The following is a 16,251-nucleotide window of genomic DNA, read 5'->3' as shown; positions in this document are numbered from 1 at the left end:
TTCCTCAGCATCTGTTCCAGAGGGACGGTTTGGGACACGGCTGTGGTTCTGGATGAGAGCCAAAGCCCCTCCTGTCCCAGCTGGCCACTCTGTGGGCCCATTCCAGGTGAAAGGGCTCAGCAGAATATGGCGTAAGGGAAGGCTCCAGAAGCTGTTAGTCACTTGAAGAGGTGTCCTTGCTTCTCAAATGAGTCATACCTCTTTCAATCCTGTGATTTGTGGCGATTTTATTTTATGTTGTTATTATTTCTGTGATTATTTTGCTTCTGATTTGTTTCCTAGTCAAAGCATTTTACTGATGTCTTACCACTTTACCAAGTGCTGGCTTGAAAACTGAGTCCTGTGTATCACTTTACCGCCCCACTCCACCCCTGTCTCCCAGCAACATAAAGCAGCTTCTTTGCCCCAGATTAATGTTAGAAGCGTAGAAGCAGGGGCGCCTGAGTGGCTCTATCAGTTAAACATGACTTCAGCTCAGGTCATGATCTCACAGTTTGTGAGTTCAAGCCCTGCACTGGGCTCTACACTGATAGTGCGGAGTCTGCTTGGGATTCTCTCTCCCCCTCCCTCTGCCCCTCCCCCACACTTACTTTTCTGTCTGTCTCTCTCTCAAAATAAATAAATAAACTTAAAAAAAAAAAAAAAGGCAGAAGCAGCATGCAGACTACAGTTCTCTAATTTCTGGGAACCCTGGAGACCAGCCTGCTTGCTGCATTTCCCTGGACTTTCTTCCTTATAAAATCACTGTCCGATAATCCTCACTATAGTTTGCTGCTTCCCCTCCTCTCTCCCCGCTCTCTGCCACCTCAGTGTGCCACAGTTTACCCTACTTTTTAGTTGCTTAAACTGAAGACCGCTCCCTAGATTCTAAGCGCACTTCGGTTACAAGAAAATCCAGAAACTTGGGGGTAACCCATTTCCTTTCCCTTCACTTCAACATCCTTTCTTTTTCCCTGCTAAGAGTTAAACAGTGAGGGCTGGCAGTAAAACTAACTGCTAGCCAAATGTCTCTCGGAAGGCTGGAGAAGGCACAGTGCCTAAATACCTGAGTGCTACTGTTTTGTTGCCCTCTCCTGCCACTCTCCTCCAGGGGTGCGCCTGAACTCTGCCCCCAAGCGTGCGCTGTAAAGTAGACCGTTGCTTTCTTCACCACCATTCTCAGGGTGACCCAGTTCCATTTTTACTGTAGAACTTAGTCTCCTGCAAGCGCCGTGAGATCAGAAGGAGATCATAAGCTCGCTGGGCAACACAGTAACCAGAAGGAAAAACATGCCAAGGGCATATCATTTAAGGAACGTTTGCCTTATCCAAAAGCACTCTGATTGCCACAGCACAGGCTGTGCAAACAGAATGAAGCAGTGTCCAGAGCGTGCCCTTAGCCACCCCCCCCCGGCCGAGTTCAGACTGAGGCCTCCGCCTCCTAGAAAGGGGACGTGCCGGTGCTCCTGGTGCACCGTGTAAAACTTGAATGGCTTCCTTCCCTTCTGGTTTACAGAAGGCAATGGAACACGCGCCTCCCTTAGGCCCCTCCAGCTCCCGCTGCACTCGCCACCTGACGGAGCAGTTGCGTAAGGATCCCCTGCATTATCTCGGCCCAGCACGGGTTGAGGTGGTTATGCCCGTTGTTATCAGCGTGGAAGGCCTGCTCTTCTAAGCCAGCAGTGTCTCGAGGACTGCCACCCCAAACACACGGGCTGCCCCTGGATTTCGGTGTTGGTGTTTTAGTGCCAGGTCTCCCGGGTCAGCCCGCGCCATCCGTGACGGGAGAGACGAGCCTGTGGCTGAGGTGGACGTGTGGTCTGTTTCTGTGCACTGAGTGGACGTTCGGGTTCCTGAAAGCAGGCCAAGTGACAGGCGGTAGGCAACCCGTGACACCGGAGACAGATTCTAGAAGGCTCTGGGAAGGTGGATGGATGCCCTCGTGCCTAAGTTTGGCAATCTAGGGAGTGACGCGGAGCAGAGTCATTCAGGCTGGCATGCCCGTCCTCTGCAGCCGATTCACGTTTGGAGACCGTGGGCTGCTGTCAGATGTGCTGGTTGTGCCAGATGGATCTGGGGAGGTTTGAGTCGGTTTCAAGCTTCGGGGCAAGTTGTCATTTTTAGAGGCTGTTACCCTGGGCCCCCTTCTTTCAGCCCCTGTGAAATTTTTTTCTTGGATCCCTGCCCACAGCAGTGAGTGACTAAACTGGATCAGAGTTAGTGCAGAGATTCAGGCTGTCTGACTGACGGATGGCTCATCATCCATGTTCGTTCTTCTGGTCATTTCCATTAAACAGGCCAAGTCGGTTGACTTCTACTGTGTTTTAAATTGGCAAAACTCAACTCCGTTTCCAAATCGCTATTGACGCCGTGGAAAGAGTAGGGTAGGAATTTCTGTTTTATTTCATTTCCTGAAGTCATTTTTTTTTTTCTTTCAACATGGGAAATTGGCTAATCCAGCTAATAACCTGCTCATCGTATTAGACTCTGTCCTACCTTCTGCCCTCACGGTGAGTGATCTGTGCATTCATCATATGCCATCATGAACTCTCCTTTGTTGGAACGGAAGCTTCAAATGGGCAGGCCCACGTCTTCCTAATGCTCTAAATTAGCCAGTTGTAATGCTATCCGTCACGCGCAGGTGACAGAGGTCCATCTCCCTCTGTGTGCCAGGAATGTGCTCACCTCTTTTAAGTTAACCCACACGATCTCCACTCTCCAATCTCTCCTCTTTGAGCAGGGGTAACCGGAGAAGGGTTATGTGAGGGCACCTCCTTCTGGTCCAGGATCTGACACCTTGGTAATACGTATGAAAAACGCAGCCATAACCTTAACTGTGGCATAAAGATTCAGCTTCTGACCCACAGGGACTCTGAAAGAGGAGAGGGTGGGGCCTGCCTCTTCCCCAGACGACTCTGGTTTATGACTATAGTAGCATGCTTTGGTCCTAGGTGTTTCAAGAGGGTTTGGGAAAAATGGGTTAGCTGGCTAATGTCATTATAATTTTTATGACCTTTAATCTGTTACGAGTGGGGTTTATTGCATGATCAAAAAGCAACAGAAAAGATTAAATAAAAAGTTCACCCGTGAAACAGTTTGGATCTGCAGCAGCTGGTCGTGTTGAAACATTTTCTGCTTTGCTTAATTCCTAAGGAGGCATAATTAAAGTCAAATGCTAAATTTTGGGTAGCAGCAGATAAATGCTTCTAAGCTTTCCTCACAATACTCCTACTGCTTTCGTGAACCATGGAAACCTTTTTCTCGTTTATTTTTAATTATGTCCCGTGTATCTGTTACCTGATGTCACCGACATGGAAGTGGAAAAGTGGCAACGATTGTTCCGGACTGCCTGCGTACGCTTTTGCTCCTCTGAGAATCAAGGCTCGGTCCTTCTCTGAAGCAGGTGGGAGCTGCCAGAGCACGTGTTCCTTCGGGTCTTCAGTCGTGTCGGAGGTGACCGGTCTGTAGAGCACCATAGCTCACCACACAGAGAGCAGCCGCAGTCGTCCATGATATGAACAACCTGGAGTTTTCCAAACAAGGAGAGAGACAAGACGAGGGAATAGCACATCAGGGAAGAGTTGTCCTCTGCCAGGCATCAGCCTCCCGGTTTTAAAAAATATTTTTAACATCCTCAGTCCAGCATGTCCCGCTTTCGTCTTCAACCTGTACTTCCTACGGCCTAGGAATTTAAAAGAGCTTACTTCCAAACCTGGCCTGCAGCCATAATGTGATTAGGGGGTAATCTTTTCCAAGTGTCTGTCAAATTATGCCTGCTAATTTCAGTGAGGCGGGTTTTTAAGAGTCCCAGTGAACCCATCCATGTAGGGACTGAAAGCTCTGGCCCCTGAGATCTATAACCCCTGAGATAAGCCAGAGCTACAAATACATCGTCTAGACTTTGAAGGAGAGAATATGATTCTTAATATAGCTCACCAACCACCAAGTCGTGCCTAGACTCTCTCACAAGTTTTCTATAACAGGAGAAGCCTGCCTGCCTGTTGACTAGAAAGAGTCTCACCTCCTCTGCCACCTCACAGATAAACTAAAAAGAAAGGACTGCCCCCAAATCAGGCCAGATGGTGACCCCTGACTAGTTCAGCTCAGGATGTCAGCCTCTAAAGCATCAGGTTTGAATCATCTTGGTATCACGGGATTCTATCATTGTTCATTTGAATCTGCTGACACGCTTCCTCTGGAAAGTATAGTTTGGCAAGGATGACTCAGTGGGTTTTTCTGTTTTGTTTTGTTTTGTTTGGGGGTGGGGGGTGTTTATCAAAACATAAAGATGAAATGCTTTGAGAATTTTTCAGCACCTCATGATTGTTTCAAAACCAAGTCTGAGAACGTCCGCAGCTGGCCCTGCCTGCTGTACTCACCACCAGTGTGGGGACTGTGAACCAGTCGCTATGGGTTATCAGTGCTGACAATGAGAGAGAAAGAAAATGCTAGAAAAAGGAAATAAATGGACGAGGGGTAGGGTGAGAGACGGCCTTAAAGAGATTCTGCTTATTCTGATAGTTTCTCAGAATCCAGGACGTACCCTGGCTTTGTGGAAAAGGGAAATGAGAAGTCATGTAGGGATGGCCATTTTCCCAGGGGGCCCTGACCGTCAGCTCTCCCATCAGGATTTCTTACATGTAGCCTCCAGGGGCCCAAGCGTAACTTCAGGATGAATCCTAACAAGCAGCTTCAAGGAATACAGTTTATTTGGGAAGTTTCAGTGTGTTTCTTAGGCCGAGGACTTGTACCACATAACAACTTAAAACCTAAGAGAACTGAGCACATGGAAGGAAAGGGAAACAAGAGTTCTTAGGGGCCCTTGGGCAACTCAGCTCCTGCCTGCTTCTGAGCTGGCCCCGCGCCACTCTTGCCCTGGCAACAGGAACTAAGTGGACGCTGAACTCACGGACCGCCCTCTGCCGCCCTTGAATCATCCCCTGGATTCTTGAACAGGCTTTTTGCCTTATGAGAGCCTGGCCTAAAGCTAGAAAAGGACCCTCCTGTACTCGCGTGAAAGCAGCTGTGCCTTAAAAGAAACTAGAGGCCAGGCAGAATTAAAAAAGAATATCAGCCTTCCCCATGCTGTTCAGATTTCCTCATAATCTAGTAGACACCAAGACAGGACGGTCCCGTGGCTTTTTGGACAATTGTAAGGCTGAAACTATCAGAACTTAGAGCTTTGAGGAGGCAACGAAATGGCAATGAGAACAATAGGTGTGCCGTCCATCGCTTCTCATTACCCAGGAGGTAATTTCAGTCCAGAGGCAGAGACCTGAAGTGACCGCAGCTAGACCGTGACAATGCTCAGGTCTGGTCTTGCTTTTTCTATAGCATGAGCCTGGGTACAATTTGACCTTGTTTTACAAACGCTGCCCAGCCCTGCCTGTGCATCTGGCTGCTGACAGGCTCCCGATGCAGGAGCAGACCCAGGATACCCAATCCGATCCACTGCAGAGAATCCTTAATCATTCCCAGGGTGGAGCCCTGGCCCACACATCTCTGCCTTTCTAATGCATGTCCATACAGGCCTTTATTAGTACATTTATTCTTTCAACAGTGACTTATTGAGCTATGGCTGGGGGGGGGGGATTGCGGGCCGGGGCGGGTTGGGGGCACCCTAGTGGCATTTGTCAGAGAGCATCCACAGCTCTGCAGACCACACGTTCATATGTTCTGTTGTTTAACAAAAGCCAGGCAATGGGTTTAGAGAAAACTCCTAAGTTACCTCCACTCTGCTCTGGTTTTAAATTTGTGTAAATCTGTAAGTGAATGGGGCAGGAAGGAGAGATAGATTCAGACGAGAATGTTCTTATGTAAGGCTTGTGTTCCGAGCTGAAGGAGGAGAAAGATGTGCTATCCCAAAAGCTACTTGGCTCTCACTCCCCTCCATTTCCAACCTTGAAGATGAGATTGGGGTCACCCTTGGGGTTTCTCTGCCATGATTTCAGGTCAGGGGTTCGACTCCTGGTACTCTCTCCTCAAACGTCAACTCTATCCCAAATTCACTATCCAGAGAAAGCACAGAGGAGGAGGAAGGAGCAGACACCAGACTTCCCCACCACCCTTCCCTCCCTGCCTATCTCCTTCAACAACTTGCTGGCTAGCGTTGCTGTTTTCTCCGGTTGCTAAATCGACATTGTTTATTTCTGTCCCATCATCAAACCCAGTGCCTGAGACCCAGGCGAGTGCTTGGGATAGATTCCGAAACTTCCTCCCTGAGATACTGCTCTGTGGTTTTTGAGCAGCTGTCGTCCCACGTTGTCCTGGTTCCAGTCCCTGCCAGGAAAGCTTCATTCAAGAGCCCCTTTCTAGGGGCCCCGGGGTGGCTCAGTCAGTTGTGTCCGACTTCAGCTCAGGTCATGATCTCATGGCTGGTGGGTTCGAGCTCTGCATTGGGCTCTATCTACGCAGACAGCTCAGAGCCTGGAGGCTGCTTTGGATTCTGTGTCTCCCTCTCTCTCTGCCCCTCCCTGCTCATTCGTTTTCTCTCTCTCTCTCTCTCTCTCTCTCTCTCTCTCTCTCTCAAAAATGAATAAACATTAAGAAAAACAAAAGAGCCCCTTTCTTTTCCTTGGAACCCCAAGTCACCTTCTGCTTCAAGGTGCTAGAGAGACAGTCCAGGCACAGCAGCAGGAGTGAGGCGGAGAAGGTTTCTGACTCCTGTAGGGGCCAAGCAGAGGGAAGGACCACAGGTGCTTCCCCTCAATCCTGCTGAAATAACAGGGGTCAGGCGCTTCCGTGGCCGGCCTTCCTGCAGGGACAACTGTCTCCCAACTGCAGGATCACACATGCCACCCCTCCTACCCTTTCCAAACCGAACCTGGCCCCGGGCAGCTGCATTTCAAAGAGCGAGTAATCCCCCGTTCTTTCTTCATTCCAGGCCCTAAACTCTACTACCTCCCGAGGAGAAAGGTGCAGCATTAGCTGGGAAAGCCTGGGTGCCGCTGGGGCTGGAGAAGGGGGCAAGGCTGGGATTTCTCAGGCCGTGGAGTCAAGGTTGGTGAAGTTAGAAACCAGGGAGAGAGCACTGGCAGTGTCCCCATCCCAGCCCTGGGAGTGTCCCCCCTCCCCACACAGCTACGTGCTCTCCAGGGGCTCCCCCCCCCGGCCACCGGCCGACCCCTTCTCCATTCTCTCCTGTCTTCTGTGCGCCAGGTGCTGTGCTGGGCAATTCAAACATGAATTAGACACAAGTCCTTGCTCTCAAAATTTGGGGAAAGGTAAAGCTCGGGGAAAGAATTGACGTTCAAGGAGATACGTGCGATGATGCCCTAGGTGCCCTAGGAGTGAACAAAATAAAGCGTGGGGGCGGAGGTCAGCACAGGATGTTCGTGGTGGCTGCCCCATCCCTCACCAGCCAGGATCGTGTCCCCCACGGACCACCCACTATCTACAATGCCTCCTCCTGTGACGTCATGAATGAATGGTGCCCAGGCTCTTCCGAATGGGAAAAGCGACAGACTGAGGCCCAAACTGGAGACACCAAACGCCCCTTCCTCGTCCCTTTGGTTGGTAGCAGAGTCTTGGTTTGGAGCCAGCCTCTCCCCTGCTGCTATAAAAAAACAAAAAACAAAAAAACAAAAAACCCTGCCCCGTTCAACCCCACCCCCACCCCCCACCCCATGCGGTGTTTACAGTGCATTCTCAGCAACTCTCTTCCCCCGCCCCCACCCAGCTCCCCAAAGGTGCCAAAATGGGGGGAGGGGGGTATTTTTACCTACAGGGTTGGGAAAGGGGCAAAGGCTGAGGCTAGGGCAATTCCGTGGCGCCAGCTGAGGCTTAAATACAATGAGAAAGCCCCACCCTGCCTGCTCTGCCCAAAGAGGACCCGGTAGGAAATAAATAGTGCTGTGTGCCCTGCCTGGAGGGCTGGCCCGCATCTGTCTGCCTGGACCAAAGCCAGTCACATGAGCCGAGACTGGTTAAAAAGAGGGCTCCGGTAATCTCCCAGCTCAAGTGTCTCAATCTGGCAGGAGGAGCTATGTGGGCGAGGGTGTCAGCTCTTCTTTATGGGGCCTGGGGTAGACCGGAGGAGAGTGGGAAGGGGCAATTCAGGCCGGGGGGGGGGGGGGGGGGGTTGGGAAGGGCAGCCAATCCGTGGGACTTTACCCCAGGCAAAACTATCAGCCCCCAGTCCTGGCACTGGGAGAGGGTGATAACCCGCAGGAGGGCAGTGTAGGCAGAGGAGTTGAAGGGAGAGAGGTTGGCAAAAGTTCCACAAGTCTTAATTTGGCCAAAGCCTTTTGTAGTGGGCACACGGGTGTGCACGCACACACACATACACCCCTGATATCTTTTCTTTCCCGTTGCTTTGTCCCCCTGTATGCACTCCTATCCCCATCTCCAACCCTCTCCGCTCAGAACATCAGCATTTGATAACCTTCAACTGCACACCGGTCCGCTCTCCCTTCCCCCACCCACCCTCTCCTGTCACTCAGGGCAGTGGCTGTTTCTCCTCTCTAGGCCTCAGTTTCCCTTTGGGCAGCTGGTTGCGGATCTGGCTCCGAGGGCCCCCTAGGCAATCTAGGACAGCACCCGGAGAGGCTCCCAGGAGAAGAGTTTTTACTGAAGTCTCGGAACTAGGTGAAGCGATTCAGCAAGCTAAAGCCCTCTTTGTTCAGCTCTGAGCCCCTAAGAGGTTGGGGGACCTTGAGCCAGGAGGCCCATTTTGCTCCAATCCTCCTGGTAAGACAAATGCCCTGTGTATTATGGCTGAAAGCGTGTGGCCCCAAGTGTACCTGTTCATTGCAGAGGGTGTGCGGATAGTGGTCTCGGGATCATGAGGAGTCAGAAAACTTGCTCCCTGCAGGACGACACGGTGTTGTCTAATGGGGAGGCCCAGACCCCAGGAGCCCTAGGCCCTGAGAAGCCTGAACTCAAGGAGCCTGAACTTGGCGAATGGAGGTTGGGGGTGGAGGGAAGGCAGGGGCACATTCAACAGTGCTGAAGATTGTTAACCTGATGGCTGACTGTTCAGGGGAGAAATTGGGACCCCCCCCCCTCCAAACAAAAGAAACAAAAAGCCATTCCGTGTTTGTAGATCTAACTAGTTCAGAAAAACACTGAACATATCTGGAAGGAGCAGGATTATTTGTGATTTCAGGGGCTATTAGGGAACCCCAAACTCCCTGAAGGTTACTGCTAAGGTTGGGGACAAATGTTCATTTTCTCTGGCTGGAAAATTTAAGAAATCAGAGGGGAGTAGGGCATATGCAGAAGCATGTAAGTTCCTGGAAAGTTATCAATAATTTAGGGCCCTGCTCGGGCCAGTGTTAAGCAGTCATCTGGAGAACCAGAGGGTTAAGAGGCCACCCTGTCTAATCCCCACTCAAAGAGGAACACTGGGGAGAGTCTGATGAAGAGGCCGTTTACAAAACCGGGGAAGGGTGACAGGAAACTATCAGGGGACAGTGAGGTTCCCAGGAGATAGCCACATTGGCCCAGGGAAAGGGCTGGTTGGTGCAATCTTGGAGAGCGTGACTGTCAAAGAGGAGGAGGAGGCGGCCACTCCACAGAGGGCCTTTGAGGAAGACAAACACTGCCAACCTCTGGCCAGCAGGGAGGAAGCAAGTGGCTGAAAGGGCTGCCATCTCCTCCTACTCCCACACCTCCCACTGGCCAAACCTGACCGCAAGCCAGAGAAGAGTCTGGCTGGTGCAATCCTAAAAGGCCAAACTTCTGGGGTGGCACAGAGCGCCGTGGAGAATGATGGGTAGCAGATCCAGAGGGGCAGGGGCAGAGTATTACAACACAGTCTCTATGATCCTAAGCAGGCAATTTCATCAGCACCGATGAACAATTTGGGGGCACAAAACATGCACCAGGATTGTGCTGTCCAATGAGGACAAAACTTCAAGAATCTAGCAGCCCAGCTGGGGAGCCAGGAGCAGGAATGTTTAGGGAAGGCGTCTTGGAGGAAGTGGGAATGTGAGATGGGGCTTGGGGACAGGTGAACGAAGAGCTGGGAGTACTTTCACTGTTGCCGCTTACTCAGCAACTGGATCCACCCAAGGACAAGTTTCAGATTTTCCACCCCTAAGATTTTACACAACAGCCATGGACAAAGACACCCACCGGACTCCACACGTGACTTCTCACCTCACCTGGGAAGGATCAATTTCTGAACTGCCTGCCCGAACTTTCTCAACTGTCTTCCCCACTAGGCTCTCTAGAGGACAGATTTCTTCCACCTCCAAGAGTGATGTCCTGATCGATCAAGCAATTCAATAAAAATTCACTTGGCCCCATGCTGGAGACTCGGGCTATACAGATGGATAAAACACACTCCCTGCTCAAGGAGCAAATATTTTACATAGAACAGAGACATGGTTTAAAAAAAAAAAAATCACTATAATGTGTTTGGTCAGAGGTATGATGGAGCTATTATCAAAGTTCTAGAACTCACAGCAAGACAGTGACTAATTCCTAGAAGTGTTAAAAAAAAAAAAAAAGGCTTCAGAGAGGTAATACTGGATGAAAAGTCCATCAATGAGTAAAATCTGCTAGGCAGAGAAGGGAATTCCTGGCAGAGGACTTGAAATGTGTGGAAACAGCAAGAGGTGAAAAAGGATGGTGAAACACTCACGTCGTCTAGAACACAGGATGGCGGGAACTGAATCTGGTGAGAAAGGTTTGGGTTGACTTAAAGGGAACATTGTAGGTCCGGTTCTGGAGTTTATCAGTCAAGCAGACAAATAAAAAGCCGAAGGGAGTTTTCACATAGGGGAGTAACATGATGAGTTTTCTTTTTGGCCAGAAAGTAATTTTCTGGGAGGAAACCATATCTGTTCAGATGCAAGGAAAGGAACCTAAGATAGGGATCTGTACCTCTGCTCCACCCCTGCCTCCCCTCCACATCTCACCCCCTCACCCCAACTCCTGCCATCTTTCTCCAGAAAACAAGCATTGTTCCCCCAAACTGGTGCAGTGGCTGTTCTGACTTGGCAACAAAACAAACAAACAAACAAACAAAAACCCCAAAGCCCAATAAACAAGCTTGTCTCTTCTTCTAGGATGAGTGGACAAGAACACTCAGGAGAATATTTCCCCTTCCTCCAGTTTTTACCCCATCCCCAAATCTGCTGACCCAGAGGCTGGGATGGAACCTTAACTGGAGCAGACAGCCTATGGGATTTAGGACCTACCAATCTTAGAATAACCAGCCAACTCCAGGGCTTTTCAGTCTCCCCGGGGTTCTTTCCAAACTTTGTGGCTATTCCTCTAGGTCTTAGCTGAAAAACACCAAAAATAGGCCAGCTCTTTTCAATTTAATTAGCCATTCCTCTGAGGACACCAGATGGAATGAAGCAAAGACAGATGCATTGGGGGCAAGGAGGGGTGGGAGTAGATTCTAAATGGGGTTTCTCATCAGCCCAAATTCACCCCCACAAAGGGTGCTTCTTAGAACAAGGAGCTCAAGAGGCAGACGACGGGGCTCCAGGCTTTGGGCTCACAGGCCAAGGGTCTAAGTGTCGCTCTCAGGCGTGGTCTGTGAGGTGGCCAGAAGGATGGGGGCAGGTGCCTGGGTATCCTGGGCAGGAGGGAGGAACCACCGCTCCTTTTGCAGAGACTAAAGTACCATCACCCAGAGTCGGGGCGGGGGATGGGAGGGTACCTACCCTTACCTGGCTCCTGTCTCACAGGCTGTGAGTAGCCAGCAGCCAACCCTGACAGCCTTGTAACAGCCGCCAAGAGAGATGCTGGAGTCTATTTCTGGAGTTCTTTAAGAGTGGAGGGAAACGGCCAGCTGCCTGGGACAAGATGATCCCTGCATGCCTCCCTCATCTAAAATTGGGTGATGTTTGCTAAGTAAATGCAGGCCACACTTGGGCAGCGGAGAGCTAAAATGACCCTTAGGACCTCAGGGGTCTCTCACCTTAGTAAGTACCTTCTCAGCCAAGCAGAGAGACCACCGATGTGGAGCAACTGCCCCCTCTGGTGGCGAACATGGGTATAAAGTTACGCGGGGTCAACTTCATCTCCCACTTGAGTCCATAGCAATTTCTCCTCCAAAACTCAAAAAAAAAAAAAAAAAAAAAAGCCTGTGAGTCCAGGCTTGAGTCCCTCTAGCTTCCCTCTCTTTCTCTTGACTGCAGTTACAGTCCCTAGCCAGGAGCGTCTTTCCATTTTCTGAATTGATACTTTACAGTGGAAAAAGCACTGGAGATCGTTCCAATGAGAACACTTGAGTGAGTCACTTTTCCTTTTGGCTCCATGGAGGAAAAGAAACCACCTGTCTGCATATCTTTATTCAAGCCTAGCTCTTTCCGTCTGTAATGTGGAGACGATAGAGGCACTGCCTGCCTCCCGGGAAGGCCACTGCCTGCCACGGTGCCGTGTGACAAGGAGTGGGAGAAGGGGGGCACTTCCTGGTCCTGGAACCCAGGTAGTCCCATCGCCGGCGTGGTCTTCCTTGTCGGGAGCTACTGTCACTGTCACTCATGCCTGGACCCGAGACACCTCCCCATGGCTCAGACCCTCGAGGCTGCTGGGCTCCTTGGTCCTGGTAGGGACGTCACCTTTTCCAGTCATCCGGGGCTGCCTGCCAGGGAAGGTCAGAGTGACCTGATGATTGTGGCACTCGGGATGGAAAGACTTGGTCCTGAGCCTATTTTGCTGTTGTTATCGTCACTTCACAGTCTTTATGATTTACGTTTATTTTTAGGTACCTTACTGAACATTCCTTTTATGTGCACTGTGATGCTTTATGTATCAGATGCTGGGTGCTGTTGGTGGCAAACAAATCGGGACAATTGTTTGGAAACAATATGACTAGTGTTGTGACTGTTTCCACAGGGAAACTAATGGCATTTTTGCTACAGTTTCTTTCCTTCTTTCCTTCCTTCTACTGATAGCTTAAAAACTAAAATAAACCCAGTAGTGCGAATGGTCGGCTGAATGGTCAATGCTTTGGATAGGTGTACGTTCAGGACCAATGTCGCACAATGTGTTTCAAAATTGTTTTCAAGGGGCGTCTGGCGGGCTCATTCAGTGGAACGTGTAGCTCTTGATCTCGGTGTTGTAAGTTCGAGCCCCGCATCGGGTGTAGAAATTACTTAAAAATCAAATATTAAAAAAAAAAGTTTTTTCTAAGAATTTATGTTACTAAGGGTTACCTTTAAACATTTTTTTTTTATTGTGGTAAGATGTATAGGATACAAAGCGTAGGATACAAAACTTTTTTTTTTTTTATCGTGGTAAGATGTATACGATACAAAATGTACGAACATCTCTAAGTGGATAGTTCACGGAACATTAAAGTACTTTCGCACTGTTGTGCAACCATCACCGTTCTGCAAGCTTCAGAACTTTTTCATCATCTCAAACTAAAACTCTGTACTGGGGCCTGAATTTAACACAGGTACCTAGGAGAGCCTGCTGGGGTCCGGTTTGACCCTCAGACCTCCTAGTGGCTTCTCTTCTGCTGCTGTCCCTAACCTGATCAGACCTGCAGTGGTCACCGTGTTCTGGCCCTTTCCCTGGTAGGAATGACTCAGGTACTGATAACAGCAGAGAAGAGGGCTGCACCACAGTTGTTGAGTTTTGTAGCGAGAAGGGACCTCTAGGGATCCTCTGCATGGCCCTTCCACAAAGCAGAACCACAATTACCCCATAGCCTACCTCCATGCCTCAGTTAAGACTTGTTTAATGAATGGATGAATCTGGAAAGATAGACACTATCCTGAGAAAGGAGACTTCCCAGCTGGCTACTCATGGTCGTAGGGAGATGACAATGCATGTCCTTTGAGGTCAGAAAGATCTTTGTCCCTTTGTCTCTTGCTAAGTCTGTGGCTAGGTTTTCCTCTGTTACACCACGAATGGAAATTGTCATTCTTACCTCATGGTACGAGGCTTGAGCGAGGCAGTGCATATGAGGTGCTGTAGCAGAGACAGAGAGTAGTAGAAGTTCAATGATGCTCGTTCCCTCCCTTCCACCTGCCAGACACTCTCACAGATGCATCTCGGGAAACGACTTCCTCTTCTTTGACTCCATTTCCATTTCTTATTGGCTCCTTTTGTGTCGGATCCTAAGAAACAGAAGCTTCCCCATTACCTTTGCCTTTTAAAGCTAGGGTTCTATTAGTAAGAAAATGTGAAAGGGGAGTATTGTTTGTTTTTATCTGAAATTGAGCCTCCCAATTTCTATTTTATTGGATGCGGTTGTGATTTATTAATGTTATGTGCTCTCTTTCTCTCCTCCCCTCCCTCCCCATACAATCACCCATATAGGCAACTCCTCTCATACCCTACACTAAATTATCCTGTTTTTAACTGTTTTCAAATCCAAGGACTTGGCTACATTCCCCTGAGACAGAGGACAGAACTTACTATGGATACCCAGCATTTATTTTATTTTATTTTATTTTATTTTATTTATTTTATTTTATTTTATTTTATTTTTTTATTTTTATTTTATTTTATTTTATTTTTTTATTTTTTTTATTTTATTTTATTTTTTTTATTTATTTTTTATTTATTTTATTTTTATTTTATTTATTTTATTTTATTTTTTTAAGTTTATTTATTTATTTTGAGAGAGAGAGAGAGAATGGGGGAGGGGCAGCAAGAGAGTATAAGAGAGAATCCCAAGCAGGTTCTGTGCTGTCAGCCTGCTGATGTGGGGCTCGAACTCATGAACCTGAGCCAAAATCCAGAGTCGGATGCTTAACCGACTGAGCCACCCAGGAGCTCCTCGTTTGTTTTTATTTATTGATTTTTTTTTTTTCTGAGAGAGAGAGAGAGAGAGAGAGAGAATGGGGGGAGGGGGAGGGAGAGAAGGAGAGAGAAAGAATCTTAGGCAGTCTCCACACCGAGTGTGGAGCCCAATGTGGGGCTCAATCTCACGACCTTGAGATCATGACCTGAGCCAACATCAAGAGTCAGACGCTTAACTGACAGAGCCACCCAGGCACTCCAGCACCCAGGTTTTGGTAGTAACCAGGTCCTATCATTCATTCTCAAAGATGTTTCCTTCATCCACCCCTTCATCCCAATTACTTTGTACCTTTATTCTCACCTCCAGATACTAATATGAGGCCACAGAGTAAGTAATTTGTAGAAATCAAGTGATCTGGCTAAAATCAGTGGGCTGCAGGACTCTATCTTTTCTGTTAAGTAGTTGGAACACTTCAAACCCAAAGGAAAGTAATACCCTTCAATTTTAAATCAATACTCATTGGGCATTGTGTTTATTCCAGGATTCTGGGAGCAACGTGGGCTTACAAAATCTGTAAATCTGATAATAGAGATTTCAAAACAGTATTTTCGAATAGTCTCTTCACTGATTTCTGTCACTGTGTGTCCTCTCTTCAGCTGAATTTACACAAAATTTGCAGACTAAAGTTCTAAAAACAGCACTGGTGACTTTGGGCCCAAGGCTGTACTAGGGAACGTAGTCCATTTCTCTAGGCTCTGGGGATCTATTGAAAGATTTTTGAAGCTCTAGAATAGCATACTCATATTTATATTTTTATTTTTTACTTTTTTTGTAATGTGTATTTATTTTTGAGAGAGAGAGAGAGAGCGAGCATGAGCGGGGAGGGGCAGAGAGAGAGGGGACAGACAGAGGATCCAAGGCGGGCTCCATGCTGGCAGAGAGCCCCATGCGGAGCTCGATCTCACGAATCACGAATTGTGAGATCGCGACCTCAGCTGAAATCAGATGCTCGACCGACTGAGCCACCCAGGCACCTCCAGATTTATATTGTTAAAAATTATTGGGACAACGTTGAGAGAATGCACTGGAAAGAGAAAACCAGAAGCCAGTTAGGAAGCTGGTGCCATCATCCAGATAAAAGATGGCGAGTGCCTGAGGCAGGGAAGTGGCATAGTAGCATAGAGGAAGAAAACTGGTAGAGAGGAGGGGGGACGAGCAGGAAATGGTCATTGAGTGTCAGGGATGAGAGGAGTGAGGACTATCAGACTCAGCCTTTGACAACCCAACAGATCGTGATCCCTTCTCTGAGCAGCAGAATGAAGCTGTGCGTGTGTGCATGTATGTGTGCACGTGTGCAGACAATGAAATCCATTTTGTCTTTTTTTTTTTTTTTTTAATCTTTTTCAACGTTTTTTATTTATTTTTGGGACAGAGAGAGACAGAGCATGAACGGGGGAGGGGCAGAGAGAGAGGGAGACACAGAATCAGAAACAGGCTCCAGGCTCCGAGCCATCAGCCCAGAGCCTGACGCGGGGCTCGAACTCACGGACCGCGAGATCGTGACCTGGTTGAAGTCGGACGCTTAACCGACTGCGCCACCCAGGCGCCCCAAT

The 16,251-nt window shown here is 48.8% G+C and overlaps 1 long non-coding RNA gene across 1 annotated transcript in view; it reads right to left on the bottom strand.

Annotated features, from left to right (window-relative positions):
* Positions 1 to 2,465: 2,465 nt before the first annotated feature.
* Positions 2,466 to 16,251, bottom strand: part of LOC125925355 (uncharacterized) — a 32,170-nt gene continuing 18,384 nt past the window's right edge. Inside the window, exons 3-4 of the long non-coding RNA XR_007458803.1 lie at positions 13,820 to 14,009; positions 2,466 to 3,502 (exon numbers count right to left, since the gene is read on the bottom strand). This is a non-coding gene — a long non-coding RNA (uncharacterized LOC125925355). The remainder of the gene's footprint in view (positions 3,503 to 13,819; positions 14,010 to 16,251) is intronic.

The sequence above is a fragment of the Panthera uncia genome, chromosome F1 (assembly GCF_023721935.1).
Source record: "Panthera uncia isolate 11264 chromosome F1, Puncia_PCG_1.0, whole genome shotgun sequence".
NCBI lineage: Eukaryota > Metazoa > Chordata > Mammalia > Carnivora > Felidae > Panthera > Panthera uncia.
Note: the sequence above shows the minus strand (reverse complement) of the source record. Positions and strands in the feature narration are given on the sequence as shown.